The following is a 16,333-nucleotide window of genomic DNA, read 5'->3' as shown; positions in this document are numbered from 1 at the left end:
AGCTTCCCTGGTGGCTCAGATGGTAAAGATTCTGCCTGAAATGGAGGAGACCCAGGTTAGATCCCTGGTTCAGGAAATCCCCTGGAGGAGGAAATGGCAACACACTACAGTATTCTTGCCTGGAGAATTCCATGGGCAGAGGAGCCTGGCAGGCTATAGCTCATGGGGTCACCAAAGAGATGGCACCACTGAGCAACTAACACTTTACTTTTCACTGTGAGACAAGTGCTCATTAGCGCAATGTGCATATTTAGCTTCTTTACACTCTTTGTGTCTAAAAAGTTTCCTTCCACGGTTTCTCTTTTAAAAGAGAAACACAGTCAGCTCTCCATATCCACGGATTCTTTGTCCATCAATTTTGTATCCACATATTCAACTAATTAAGATAAAAAATACTCAAAACAAAACAAACAAAAATCCAGAAAATTACAGAAAACCAAAGCTTGAATTTGCTGCAGTCTAGCAACTAATTATATAGAATTTACATTTTATTAGGTATTATAACCAGAGAAGGCAATGGCACCCCACTCCAGTACTCTTGCCTGGAAAATCCCATGGACCGAGGAGCCTGGTAGGCTTCAGTCCATGGGGTCGCTGAGAGTCGGACACGACTGAGCGACTTCACTTTCACTTTTCACTTTCATGCATTGGAGAAGGAAATGGCAACCCACTCCAGTTTTCTTGCCTGGAGAATCCCAGGGACGGGGGAGCCTGGTGGGCTGCCGTCTATGGGGTCACACAGAGTCGGACATGACTGAAGCGACTTAGCAGCAGCAGTAGCAGCAGCAGTAACTAATTATATAGAATTTACACTATATTAGGTATTATAACCAGAGAAGGCGATGGCACCCCACTCCAGTACTCTTGCCTGGAAAATCCCATGGGTGGAGGAGCCTGGTAGGCTGCAGTCCATGAGGTCACTAAGAGTCGGACATGACTGGACGAATTCACTTTCACTTTTCACTTTCATGCATTGGAGAAGGAAATAGCAACCCACTCCAGGAGCCTGGTGGGCTGCCGCCTATGGGGTCACACAGAATCAGACACAACTGAAGGGACTTAGTTGCGACTTAGAAGCGACTAAGTTGTGACTTAGCAGCAGCAGCAGGTATTATAAATAACCTAGAGAAGATTTAAAGTATATATGGGGGAGGATGTGTGTAGGTTTTATGGAAACACTATGCCAGTCCATCCTAAAGGAGATTAGTCCTGGGTGTTCATTGGAAGGACTGACGTTGAAGCTGAAACTCCAATACTTTGGCCACCTGATGTGAAGAGGTGACTCACTGGAAAAAACCCTGGTGCTGGGGAAGATTGGAGGCAGGAGAAGGCGATGACAGAGGATGAGACGGTTGGATGGCATCACTGACTCAATGGACATGGGTTTGGGTGAACTCCAGGAGCTGGTGATGGACAGGGAGGCCTGGCGTGCTGCAGTCCAGGGAATCACAAAGAGTCGGACACGACTGAGCAACTGAACTGAACTGATGCCATTTTATACAAGGCACTTGAGCATCCTCTGATTTTGGTTTCCACAAGAGGTTCCAGAACCAATCTGCCCAAATACTAAGGGATGACTATAGTGAGTTTATACATTTCTCTTTCATGGAACTCATCATAGTAAAGACATTACTTTAAATTAATTAGGGAGAGGGCCATTGCAAATTAATGCAAAACCTTATTTGTAAAAGTTTTAAAGCCATTGTATATCTAATAAGTACATGCAAATGCATACCATGTAAGATAATTTAATCTAATGCTAATAATTTGTTAACCCATGATGTCTTACCTGTCTGCTGTAATAAATATATAGTTCATAATTAACTAGTTAATTGTTTTTAATCTAAATATATTTAATATATTTTATTTTTTTAAGTGGCAAAATATTCCTCCTCTAGGTTTTATTTACACTACTATTTGCTCTGTTCATATTTATTCAAAGACAGTTCAAAGATATGGGCATATCTACGGTATATTGCAGGTTCTTTTTCATATTATCATGATAAAGTGAATATCACAATTAAATGGAGGCTTCCCAGGTGGCTCAGTGGTAAAGAATTTGCCTGCAATGCAGAAGACACAGGACACAACGTGAGTTTGATCCTGGGTCGGGAAGATCCCCTGGAGGAGGGCATGACAACCCATGCCAGTATTCTTACCTTGGAGAACCCCATGGACAGAAGAGCCTGGTGGGCTACAGTCTATAGGATCACACAGAGTTGGACACTACAGAAGCAGCTAAGCACGCATGCATGATACAGTGAGTTACACAAGTTTCTTGGTTTTTCAGTGCATATAAAAGTTATGTTCATCCTACATTGCAGTCTATAAGTGTACTAGCATTATGTCTAAAAAAAGTATGTACTTTAAAAAATACTTTATTGCTAAAAAATACTAACCATCATCTGAGCCTTCACTGTCATAATATTTTGCAATAAAAACATCAAATAGGAAAAGGAGTACGTCAAGGCTGTATATTGTCACCCTGCTTATTTAACTTATATGCAGAGTACATCATGAGAAACGCTGGGCTGGAGGAAGCCCAAGCTGGAATCAAGATTGTCGGGAGAAATACCAATAACCTCAGATATGCAAATGACACCACCCTTATGACAGAAAGTGAAGAGGAACTAAAGAGGCTTTTGATGAAAGTGAAGGAGGAGAGTGAAAAAGTTGGCTTAAAGCTCCACATTCAGAAAACTAAGATCATACATCTGGTCCCATCACTTCATGGCAAATAGATGGGAAAACAGTGGAAACAGTGTCAGACTTTATTTTGGGGGGGCTCCAAAATCACTGCAGATGGTGACTGCAGCCATGAAATTAAAAGACGCTTACTCCTTGGAAGGAAAGTTATGACCAACCTAGACAGCATATTCAAAAGCAGAGACATTACTTTGCCAACAAAGGTCCATCTAGTCAAGTCTATGGTTTTTCCAGTGGTCATGTATGGATGTAAGATTTGGACTGTGAAGAAAGCTGAGTGCTGAAGATGTTATGCTTTTGAACTGTGGTGTTGGAGAAGACTCTTGAGAGTCCCTTGGACTGCAAGGAGATCCAACCAGTCCATCCTAAAGGAGATCAGTCCTGGGTGTTCATTGGAAGGACTGATGCTAAAGCTGAAACTCCAATACTTTGGCCACCTGATGAGAAGAGTTGACTCATTGGAAAAGATCCTGATGCTGGGAAAGATTGAAGGTGAGAAAGAAAGGGGACAACAGAGGATGATGGTTGAGGATGCTTGGATTGCATCACTGACTCAATGGACATGAGTTTGGGTGGACTCCGAGAGTTGGTGATGGACAGGCCTGATGTCCTGTGATTCATAGGGTCACAAAGAGTCGGACACGACTGAGCAACTGAAGTAAACATCAAATATCACTGATCACAGCTAACCATAATAAACATAAAAATAAAAAAAAAGTTTGAAATATTGAAAAGATTACTAAAATATTACACAGAGACACAATATGAGCTAATGATGCCTGAAAATGACTCATAGACTTTTGCAATACCACAGACCTTCAATTTGTAAAAAAAAAAAAAAAAAAAAGAAAGAAACAGCAACAAAAAAGGCAATATCTGTGAAGCAAAATAAAGTGAAGCACAATTAAATGAGGTATGCCTAAAAATATCAATATAGCTCTGCTGAATTATCCTGAAAAACAAAACAGCTTCCATGAAACCAACAAAATAATTCTTCAATGTTGATAATATAACAACCCTTTCTATATTCATAAAACAAGCTCTAGTTCTAAATTTATTAAATAGAATTGATTTGTTCCCTCATAATGTAAAGAAAGCATCTGCTATTTTGAGTTGACATAATTTCAACTCTTCCTGGTAAGCTGTGCCTTCTTCTACATCCATGTTATTTAGGCTGCTACATATCTTCAAATATTTCTCATTTTAAAGAACATTTATCATTAATCTAAAAGGAAAAGTGAAAGATATAACATTAACCACCACTTCCCTCTTATTTGTTGAAACTCTAGTGTATTTGTATCATTTCTATTTAGATCATGTCTGTACTGTTTTATTCCGCAGTGTGGATAACCTCTTACATCTGACAAATAATCTATGATTATTAATATAGTGTTCATTACAGACTACTCTTGAGAAAGTTCAGTCAGAGGTTCAACTTAAGTCCAAGTAATTTGAATTCTTAAAACTGCCACCAACAGACCAACCAGATAGGTGATTTTCTGTCCTTAATAGAATATGAATTCCAAGGAGACAGATTTCTAAATGACTCTAATTGAAATTTTATCTTTTTAAATTTCATTTAGTCTGAGTGGATTTATTAAATGTTTATTACAGTCTAAGCTCTGGTCTTGATGGCTAGGAAATATAGTAATTAATAACAGAAATGTAGCCATCATGCTATTCTTCATTTCAGTTCAATCACTCAGTCATGTCCGACTCTTTGCGACCCCATGACCCGCAGCACACCAGGCCTCCCAGTCCATCACCAACTCCCAGAGTCCACCCAAAACCATGTCCATTGAGTTGGTGATGCCATTCAACTAGCTCATCCTCTGTCATCCCCTTCTCCTCCTGCCTTCAATCTTTCACAACATCAGCGTCTTTTCAAATGAGTCAGCTCTTCACATAGGTGGCCAAAGTATTGGCGTTTCAGCTTCAAAATCAGTCCTTCCAATGAACACCCAGGACTGATCTCCTTTAGGATGGACTGGTTGGATCTCCTAGCAGTCTAAGGGACTCTCAAGAGTCTTCTCCAACACCACAGTTCAAAAGCATCAATTCTTCAGTGCTCAGCTTGCTTTATAGACCAACTCTCACATCCATACATGGTTACTGGAAAAAGGATAGCCTTGACTAGACAACTGTCCAGGTTGGTCATAACTTTCCTCCCAAGGAGGAAGCGTCTTTTAATTTCATGGCTGCAATCACCATCTACAGTGATTTTGGAGCCCAGAAAAATAGTCAGCCACTGTTTCCACTATTTCCTCCATCTATTTGCCATGGAGTGGTTGGACCAAATGCCATGATCTTAGTTTTCTGAATGTTGAGCTTTAAGCCCACTTTTTCACTCTCCTCTTTCACTTTCATCAAGAGGCCCTTTAGTTCCTCTTCATTTTCTGCCATAAGGGTGGTGTCATCTGCATATCTGAGGTTATTGATATTTCTCCCATCAATCTTGATTCCAGCTTGTGCTTCTTCCAGCCCAGCGTTTCTCATGATGTACTCTGCATAGATATTAAATATAGCAGAGTGACAATATACAGCCTTGACATACTGCTTTTCCTATTTGGAACCAGTCTGTTATTCCATGTCCAGTTCTAACTGTTGCTTCCTGACCTGCATACAGATTTCTCAGGAGGCAAGTCAGGTGGCCTGGTATTCCCATCTCTTTCAGAATTTTCCACAGTTTATTATGATCCACACAGCCAAAGGCTTTGGCATAGTCAATAAAGCAGAAATAGATGTTTTTCTGGAACTGTCTTGCTTTTTCAATGATCCAGTAAATGTTGGCAATTTGATCTCTGGTTCCTCTGCCTTTTCTAAAACCAGCTTGAACATATGGAAATTCACGGTTCACATACTGTTGAAGACTGGCTTGGAGATCTTGAGCATTTCTTTGCTAGCTTGTGAAATGCGTGCAATTGTGCAGTAGTTTGAGCATTCTTTGGCATTGCCTTTCTTTGGGATTGGAGTGAAAACTGATCTTTTCCAGTCCTGTGGCCACTGCTTAGGTTTCCAAATATGCTGGTATATTGCAACACTTTAATTGCATTGTCTTTTAGGATCTGAAATAGCTCATGTGGCATTCCATCATCTCCACTAACTTTGTTGGTAGTGATGCTTCCTAAGGCCCACTTGCCTTCACATTCCAGGATGTCTGGCTCTAGGTCAGTGATCACACCATCGTGATTATCTGGGTCGTGAAGATCTTTTTTGTATAGTTCTTCTGCATATTCCTGCCACCTCTTCTGAATATCTTCTGCTTCTGTTAGGTCCATACCATTTCTGTCCTTTGTTGAGCCCATCTTTGCATGAAATGTTCCCTTGGTATCTAATTTTCTTGAAGAGATCTCTAGTCTTTCCCAACTGCGTCTTGAAATGGTTCCATCTTTATATCTTTAGTTGTGGAAAATCATTTTGCTAGTATTCAGGGTGTTTTCATAGATAGTTCTCTGTAAGTAGTTGAAATTTTGGTGTTCACCTGTGAGGGGGCAAATTTGCTGTTTTCCTATTCCAATATTTTAATCCCACCCCCTGAAATTCAAACAGCTCAAGCAAATTTCAAGGTCATGTTTGGCAATTTGACTTATGTCAGCTTCATAACAGCTACTGATCTCTGAAACTATATAACATTTTCAGGTTAAAAAGCACTAGCCCAGTTGTTTGAGGAGTCTGTTTAAGAAACAGAAAATGGAATACACTGGACATGATACTTTAAAGGTAGCTTTAAAGTTACATCATGAATAATCTTCACCGCATGTTATGGAGTATGTAATATTTTGAGGGGTAAAATAGAAATATATAAACAAATCTGCTATTATGAAGCTAACTGATATAAATGACATGTATTTCATAATTTTTGATCCTTCCTTTCCCTGAAAGCCATAATAATTATTGTCTTTATAATTTGGAAGGTTTTTGCCTTGAGATTTTTTTATTCATTCTATTTTAAGTTTTACTATTAAAATAATTTATTATTTAAACAAGTTATTTATTTACTAGTATATTATTTAGCAAAATAGGTGTTCCAAGGTAGTGGCCACATTTTATATTTCCATATGTCTTCCTTTTTACCCATCACACTGACTTCTTATGAACTGTGTTGAAAAAAGTTTATTAATTTAGTTCACTTTAATTGTGGAATTAAGCTATTTGAAATATACATTTGTGTAAATATATTAATTAGTACTAATCTTAAGAGAAAAATTGTGTCTTCGTGACAAGTATATTCAATGGCATTTTGTAAAAATTTGCAAATATATATGCATTAGCATATTTGTTTTAGAAGCTGAAATATAAAATGAATAAAAGTTATAATGCCACTTCCTTTTCTCCTTTCTCCTGGCTTATTTACATTAATTTAACATGTCTTCAGAGGAAATCATTATGACTCACTTCTGTACTTTGTATATGCAAAACCCACATGTAATAGGAAGTACATGTGTCAATAGATTGAAAAAGAAAAATTGTATGATCATATAAATAGACAAAGAGAAAACATTTAACAAAAGCCAACATTCATTTGTGATTTTAAAAAGAAACTGACAAATTTGGAATAGAAGGGAATTTATTCACTGTGACAAAGAACAACTACAAAAAAAAAAAAAAAACTGTAACATGATGGTAATAAACTAGATACTTTCTCCCCAAAGTAATAAGCAAGACAAGGATGTTCTGTCTCACTGCTTCTACTCAAGATTGCACTGGATGTCATATCTAATGCAGTCCCACAAAAAAGAAAAAAAAATACAGATTGGAAAAGAAAATAAAAAAATTTTTTTCACATATGGCATACTCATCTATTTAGAATTTTTTTTTGTTGAAAAAGCAAGTGATTACAGACATTTGCAAAATACACATAAGTCAATTGTTTTCCCGTGTACCAGCAATTGGAATTTGAAATTAAAAACCCATCACAGTTTAAATTAGGACAAAAAAGAAAGAGAATATTTATGTATAAATCTAACAATATATATAGAATATTTATTTGAAAAAATTCCAAAACTCTGATGAAAGAAATCAAAGAATATCTAAACAAATTGAGCGACTTCACCTGTTCATGAGATGGCAGACTCAATAATAGTAAGATTTCAGTTCTTCCCAAATTTATCCATGAAGTAAACACAATTCTATTCAGAATTCCAAGTTATTTTGTGGATTTTTAAAATAGTATTGAAAAGTTTATCCAGAAAAGCAAAAACCCAGAACAGCCAACATAATTAGTTCAGTTCAGTGCAGTTCAAATGCTCAGTCGTGTCCAACTCTTTGTGACCCCATGGACTGCAGCATGCCAGGCCTCCCTTTCCATCACCAACTCCCAGAGTTTACTCAAACTTAAGTCCACTGAGTTGGTGATGCCATACAACCATGTCATCCTCTGTCTTCTCCTTCTCCTCCTGCGTTCAATCTTTTCCAGCATCAGGATCTTTCCCAATGCATTGGTTCTTTGCATCAGGTGGCCAAAGAATTGGAGTTTCAGTTTCAGAATCAGTCCTTCCAATGAATATTTAGGACTGGTTTCCTTTAGGATGAGCTGGTTGGATCTCCTTGCAGTCCTCAAGAGTCTTCTCCAACACCACAATTCAAAAGCATCATTTCTTCGGTGCTCAGCTTTCTTTAGAGTCCAACTCTCACATCCACACATGACTACTGGAAAAACCAAAGCTTTGACTAGACAACATAATACTGAAAAACAAAGTAGGTGGACCAATAGCACTCTACTTAAGACTTACCATGAAGCTACATGAATCGATACAGGGTGGTACTGGCAAATAAACAAACAGACCAGTATAATGGAATAGAGAGCCAGAAATAGATTCACACAAATGGGGTCAGCTGATCATCGGCATGGAGCAAAGGCCGTGCAATGGAACGAAAGACTTTTCAACAAATGGTATTGGAACACATGGACAATCACATGCAATCAAATGAATTTAAACACTGAAATTAAGCCTTCCTCCTACAAGTAACAAAATGAATCGTAGACCTAAACACAAAATTCAGAACTATAAGCTCTGGAAACCAACCCAGTTGAAAACCTAGGTGATCTTGGTTGGCTATGACTTTTTAGATACAACAGAAAAAAACTATTTAGAGAGAAAATTGGTAAGTTCAACAACACTAAAATTAGAAACATCCACTCTATGACAAATACTACTAAAAAGTGAAAAGAAAAACCAAAGACCTAGGGAAAATATTTTCAAATAACATTTTAGGTAAAGGACGAATATCCAAATTACACAAAAATTTCTAAAAATTCAACAATAATAAAACAAGTAACTCAATTTAAAAATGAGAAAAAAGATCTGGACACCTTAATATAGAAGATATGTATTGAATAAGCAAATGAATATGTACTCAATGTCATTGGTCAATAGAGAATTGTAAATAAAACAAGAGATAATACTATGCACCTGTTAGGATGATGAAACTCCGGAACACCAACAACCCCAAATACTGGGAGGGATGCAAAACAACAGAATGTCTCATTCATCGCTGAAAGGAATGCAAAATGAAACAGCTGTTTTGGAGAACAGTTTCACAGCTTCCTACAAAGCTAAGCATAGTCTTCTCATGTAATCCAGCAATTATGTTTCTAAGTGTTCACCGAAATTAGTTAAAAATATATGGTCACACAAAAACATACAAAATATTGTTTATGAAAACTTTATTCATGGCAGTGAATTGGAAGTAACAAAGATGGCCTTCAATAGATGAGTGGATAAAGAAACTATGGTACTTCTATACACTAGAATATAATTCATTGCTAAAATGAAATGAGGTTTCAAGGGATTCCCCTGTGGCTCAGATGGTAAAGCATCTGCCTGCAATGCGGGAGACCTGGGCTTGATCCCTGGCTCAGGAAGATCCCCTGGAGAAGGAAACAGCAACCCACTCCAGTACTCTTGCCTGGAAAATCCCATGGATGGAGGAGCCTGGCAGGCTACAGTCCATGAGATCTCAAAGAGTCAGACATGACTAAATGACTTCACCTCAAGCTATAAAAAGACATGGAGGCAACTTACATATATATTGGTAAATTAAAGAGGTAAAGCTGCATACTGTATAACTTCAATTACATGGAACTCTGTAAAAGGAAAAATGTATAGAGATGGTAAAAAGATGAGAATTTCCAGAGGTTTAGGGGGAAAAAAGAATAGGTGGATCACAGGGGGTTTTAGGGCATTGAAACTCTCCTATATGATACTCTAATGGTAGTTATGTGACATGCATTTGTCAAAGCCCATAGGCCTGTACAACATAAAGTGTATTTAATACAAGCTATGAGCATTAGTTAGAAACAATATATAAGTATTGACTCAATTATAACAAATCTACTATATGAAGGCAAACTTTAATCATAGTGAAACTGGGTGGGGCCCTTAGTGGGGGAAATATGTACTCTATGGAAACACGTGTACTTTATTTTCTAACTTTCTGTAAACCTAAAACTACCATAAGCAATAACCTATTATTTTAAAAAATCACTAATGTTACTAGCAATGATGCTATTGTTATAGGGGCTAATCTCAAATGATTGACGTGAAACAGTTCATGATTTGTGTCAAGTTCACACTTTACGTTGCTGGTACAACCACATGATTAAGTGACTCTGGCATTCATCATTCATCAGTTCCTGTGCTTTATCTATTAATATTACATTGGAGATATGTTTATATCTATGTTTATATGAGCTTCCCTGGTAGCTCAGACGTTAAAGCGTCTGCCCGCAGTGCGGGAGGCCCGGGTTCGATTCCTGGGTCGGGAAGATCCCCTGGAGAAAGAAATGGCAATCCGCTCCAGCACTCTTGCCTGGAAAATCCCATGGACGGAGGAGCCTGATAGGCTACAGTCCACGGGGTTGCAAAGACTCGGACACGACTGAGCGACTTCACTTTCACTTTTCATGTTTATATCTATGTTTGTATCTTCACCTTTTAATTTTTAATGATAATTATTTTCTAATGTAGAAAGAAAGAAAGAAATGAGATGAAGTCGCTCAGTCGTGTCCAACTCTTTGCGACACCATGGACTGTAGCCCACCAGGCTCCTCCGTCCATGGGATCTTCCAGGCAAGAGTACTGGAGTGGGCTGCCATTTCCTTCTCCAGGAGATCTTCCTGACCCAGGGACTGAATCCGAGTCTCCCACATTGTAGGCAGATGCTTTACCATCTGAGCCACAAGGGAAGTCCTAATGCAGGTGTCTGATAAAAAGGTAAATAATTTAAATTCTACAGTTATATAGTTCTTGGAATTTACTTCATTTCCTTGGATAGGTATTCTTTCTTTCACATGTTTATTAAATTTTACATTCAAAAACTACACACAGACTTTAAAATGTATTACTTGAAGAAGTATTTTCTTCCTCCCTGTTTATCATCCTGTATCTATCCATGTATCTGTGCAGAGATCTTCCATTAAAAATTTAATATCTTCAGTGATACCATTAATAATGCTTTGCTCAATAATATCATGTCTAATCACTTTAAGGGATTGATTATTGTAAATAATTCATAAAAAGACTACCAAACCAAAAAATTAAAATTTTAGAAAGCTTAAGGTAAGTTTTACAGTATTTTGCCAGGTGAATTTAAATAGTGTTTTAGGGGACTTAAAAGGAAAATATGAACGTTTGTATTAATATATAACCGAAAAGTGCAATTTTTCTGTTATGAATACTCAATATGACATTGTTGAAGAATGATGTATGGTATATTATGAGCTGTTGTATTTTGGAGTCAGCCTTATTCTCTTATATCTAGATGATTTAAAGACTTTTAGGTTCTTTTTTGTTGTTTCCAAACAATACAGGAGTGAATATTTTCCCCAAAAATATTATATTAACTTCCCAAAGTTAATGTGTACTTGACTCTTGAAGAAAAGAGTGTTCAACAAAAAGTATCTTCCCAAGCCAAATAAATGAAAAGATTTTTCATACTTTAATAAAAAAAAATTTGAGCCCATGCTTCTAGTAATCTTTTTTTCGTTATCTTGATTTTTAAAGGGGAACAGAGCTATTTTCTGTTTGTTTCTAAACATTAAGTGCTGAACTGGAAAGAATTTAAGTAAGTTACAGACACACTTAATGAAGGATGCACCTAATTAACCCAAAAATCCAGCCCGCTCTGAGTCAAGCTTTCCAAGGATAATTCTCTGCAGATTGCAAAGTATAATTAGGATGTTTCCCATTCCCTTTTATTAGTGTCTTCCTTTTTTATTCTTTTAATCTGCCTTTTCCCCCTTCTGTGACCACAGTTTAATATTAGCATTTAAAATTTTGTCTTGTGAGAAAATAACCAAAGACGGAAATTTTTTAAATGTTCATGTCCCTAAAATCTGTGATTTTTTTGTAGGTAATACAAAATATAGCAAAAACCAAGGTTGCCTTTTCTCATATACTTCATCTCATGCAACATTAATAGCCCTAATTTCCAATTCCATCTTCAATATGTATAAAAGAGGCCATGTAGGTACAGTGTTCAAGATTACTAAAGAAATGCAGTCATTAATTCAAAGCACTAGAATTTCAATTTCATATCAAATGGCTATTTTCATATAACTTAGGTCTATGTGTAAATATGAAACTGGGTAAAATATTGTTGAAATGAAAGGATAATTTTCATTTAATGAAAAATGTGACCTTCAAGTCTTTATGGAAGAAAAGACAAGCTACTTCAGTGAGTTGCTATTTATGTATTTAAAAAATTAGAACGGCATGACACAGATAATCTACTTTCATAATGGTGACTTCAACTTTGATACAGTTTTGAAAAAATTATTCTGAGTACCTTTCAAAGTCATATTTAAGATTCCCAAATAGCTTAATTTTAAACATAGATATTAGCAAATATAGATTTCTAAAGGGTAATGTTCACCAATGGATTTAGGAAATGTAACATCTTTAACAAGTATTATATGAATAAAAAGAAATATAATCAAAACTTTAAAACATACAAGGAAAAGTATCTCATTATTTAAAAATTAACAGTGTTATATAGAGAATTTGATTGTAATGATGAAAATAAATAGTAACTTATTTAGTTTTTAGATTAGTGTTTAAGTAATGAGCTACCATATGTTATTTAATCAGGAATGCTGCTATTCCTGTATAATTTTATGTTTAATTAATATTGCACTTTTCTCATTTACACCTTAAGAGATTTTTATTATCAATAAAAAGTTTGGAAATGGGACTGAATGTGGATCTTCTGGTCAGTTCTTCAAAAGAAAGGGTCTGATGCATAGGTATTTCAGTTTATATTAGTGGAACTTACAGAGACCAGGCATCCTGCAGGAATCTAATCCAGACATCACTCTGTGAACTGTAAACATACTCCAAGTGCTTCCTCTGACAGAGACAAACCCGCACGCTTCTATTCTTAGAGCAGCCAGATTAAGATGGAAAAGCGTTTCCAGGCAAGATATGCAAGAACTATTTACGTTCACACACATACGCACACAGGCACACATGCAGGATACACATATGCATTTTATGTAAGAATAGTTATTTTTACACTAGTATTTGTGTTCAAAATATGGGTTTGTTATAGTCTGGGGCTGGCATTAAAGGAACTGTGATTCCTGCCTGCCCCATCATGTCTCTTCACTGCGGTGCTTCAGGTGCTGGGTGAAAAGCGAGTTAGTCCACAGTCGGGTCCGACTCTGATTCCACCGGCGCAGCCCGTCCGCTCTTCCGGCCGTGGAATCCTCCAGGTGAGCGCGCTGCAGCGGGTGGCCCTTTGCTCCTCCAGGGGCTGTGTAAGCCATGATCATGAGAACGCCAAGTCCGGGTACCACTTTTAACTGATATGTGGTCACCTTCCTGATACAATTTGCTCTGTTCTTTTCCTCCATGATTTAAGCTTGCGATTTTGTACAGTTTCACTTCCTTACTGTTTTATTTTGGCTTGGATCCTGCACAAAATTTAACTTGGAAATTCTCATTCCCCAGAAAACCATCTCCCATCCCCTCAAACTCCTAGCTCCAGTTCCTCTCCACCCATCTCCTCTTTGGCGAGTTTTACTGTGAAGGAATTTAATATATTAATATCAACATTTGAGGTTCTATTATTTTTAAAAACTCTGCCTTTTCACTGCAAAACCACTGCTGGATTCAGTACAAAGTATTCAAGGTGAATTCAGGCAGATCAATCCAGACGATAATGTACAAAAGACTTGGGACACCAGACTGTGGAGGGAAAAGATAGCCTGGGGAGGATTCTGGTTTGGAACCCTGAGGTGTGGACCTTTACCTCTCTATTAGAAAACCCCAGTCCCCTGTGCGCCAAAAATGCAGTAAAACGAGAATCTTAATTCACGATTCTTCAAAGTATATTTTTTCTTAGTAAAAATATAATGCATGTGTGTTGGAAAATATGAAGAGATGTAAAAAAAAGTTTATAATTTAAGCAGTGAGACATCATAAATGTTATCCTTTTTGTTATTTGTATTAGAAAAATGTGATCATTATGTTAATACAATGAAATAACTTTTAAAATAAATAATTCAATACCATAAAAATATTTTTGAGCACATTATTTTAATGGTTTTATTTTTTTTTTTATTTTATTTTTAAACTTTACAATATTTTTTAATTTTATTTTATTTTTAAACATTACATAATTGTATTAGTTTTGCCAAATATCAAAATGAATCCTAAACTTTACAATATTGTATTAGTTTTGCCAAACATCGAAATGAATCTGCCACAGGTATACTCGTGCTCCCCATCCTGAACCCTCCTCCCTCCTCCCTCCCCATACCCTCCCTCTGGGTCGTCCCAGTGCACCAGCCCCAAGCATCCAGCATCGTGCATCGAAGCTGGACTGGCGACTCGTTTCATACACGATATTATACGTGTTTCAATGCCATTCTCCCAAATCTCCCCACCCTCTCCCTCTCCCACAGAGTCCATAAGACTGATCTATACATCGGTGTCTCTTTTGCTGTCTCGTCCACAGGGTTATTGTTACCATCTTTCTAAATTCCATATATATGCGTTAGTACACTGTATTGGTGTTTTTCTTTCTGGCTTACTTCACTCTGTATAATAGGTTCCAGTTTCATCCACCTCATTAGAACTGATTCAAATGTATTCTTTTTAATGGCTGAGTAATACTCCATTGTGTATATGTACCACTGCTTTCTTATCCATTCATCTGCTGATGGGCATCTAGGTGGCTTCCATGTCCTGGCTATTATAAACAGTGCTGCGATGAACATTGGGGTACACGTGTCTCTTTCCCTTCTGGTTTCCTCAGTGTGTATGCCCAGCACTGGGATTCCTGGATCATAAGGCAGTTCTATTTCCAGTTTTTTAAGGAATCTCCACACTGTTCTCCATAGTGGCTGTACTAGTTTGCATTCCCACCAACAGTGTAAGAGAGTTCCCTTTTCTCCACACCCTCTCCAGCATTTATTGCTTGTAGACTTTTGGATCGCAGCCATTCTGACTGGCGTGAAATGGTACCTCATAGTGGTTTTGATTTGCATTTCTCTGATAATGAGTGACGTTGAGCATCTTTTCATGTGTTTGTTAGCCATCTGTATGTCTTCTTTGGAGAAATGTCTATTTAGTTCTTTGGCCCATTTTTTGATTGGGTCATTTATTTTTCTGGAGTTGAGCTGGAGGAGTTGCTTGTATATTTTTGAGATTAGTTGTTTGTCCCTTGCTTCATTTGCTATTATTTTCTCCCATTCTGAAGGCTGCCTTTTCACCTTGCTAATAGTTTCCTTTGTTGTGCAGAAGCTTTTAAGGTTAATTAGGTCCCATTTGTTTATTTTTGCTTTTATTTCCAGTATTCTGGGAGGTGGGTCATAGAGGATCCTGCTGTGACGTATGTCGGAGAGTGTTTTGCCTATGTTCTCCTCTAGGAGTTTTATAGTTTCTGGTCTTACATTTAGATCTTTAATCCATTTTGAGTTTATTTTTGTGTATAGTGTTAGAAAGTGTTCTAGTTTCATTCTTTTACAAGAGGTTGACCAGTTTTCCCAGCACCACTTGTTAAAGAGATTGTCTTTAATCCACTGTATATTCTTGCCTCCTTTGTCAAAGATAAGGTGTCCATATGTGCGTGGATTTATCTCTGGGCTTTCTATTTTGTTCCATTGATCTATATTTCTGTCTTTGTGCCAGTACCATACTGTCTTGATAGCTGTGGCCTTGTAGTAGAGCCTGAAGTCAGGCAGGTTGATTCCTCCAGTTCTATTCTTCTTTCTCAAGATAGCTTTGGCTATTTGAGGTTTTTTGTATTTCCATACAAATTGTTTTAATGGTTTTAGATTATCACATTATATGCTTGTGGAATAATTTATCTATAATTTTTCTCATTTATTTTTAATATTAATAATGTGGATATGAGAAATAGCATTCATAAATCCCTGTGTATGAGGTCATTTTCTTAGGTTAAAGTATTAGACATGTTCTTTAGTATACGTGACTAAATTTCTTTTGGTGAAAAAGAAAGTAAATGACAGAACATTGTGATGTTAATCTGAATGCCCAATTTCAAACCTAGAATATTACTTTTATCTTAACATTTTATATAATTTGATAAATTTAAGAATTACGTGTCATTATTCTATTTTATCATTTTTATTACTAACAAGTGATAAGTTGCATAAAAA

Source organism: Bos mutus, chromosome 14, assembly GCF_027580195.1.
Source record: "Bos mutus isolate GX-2022 chromosome 14, NWIPB_WYAK_1.1, whole genome shotgun sequence".
Lineage (NCBI taxonomy): Eukaryota > Metazoa > Chordata > Mammalia > Artiodactyla > Bovidae > Bos > Bos mutus.
Note: the sequence above shows the minus strand (reverse complement) of the source record.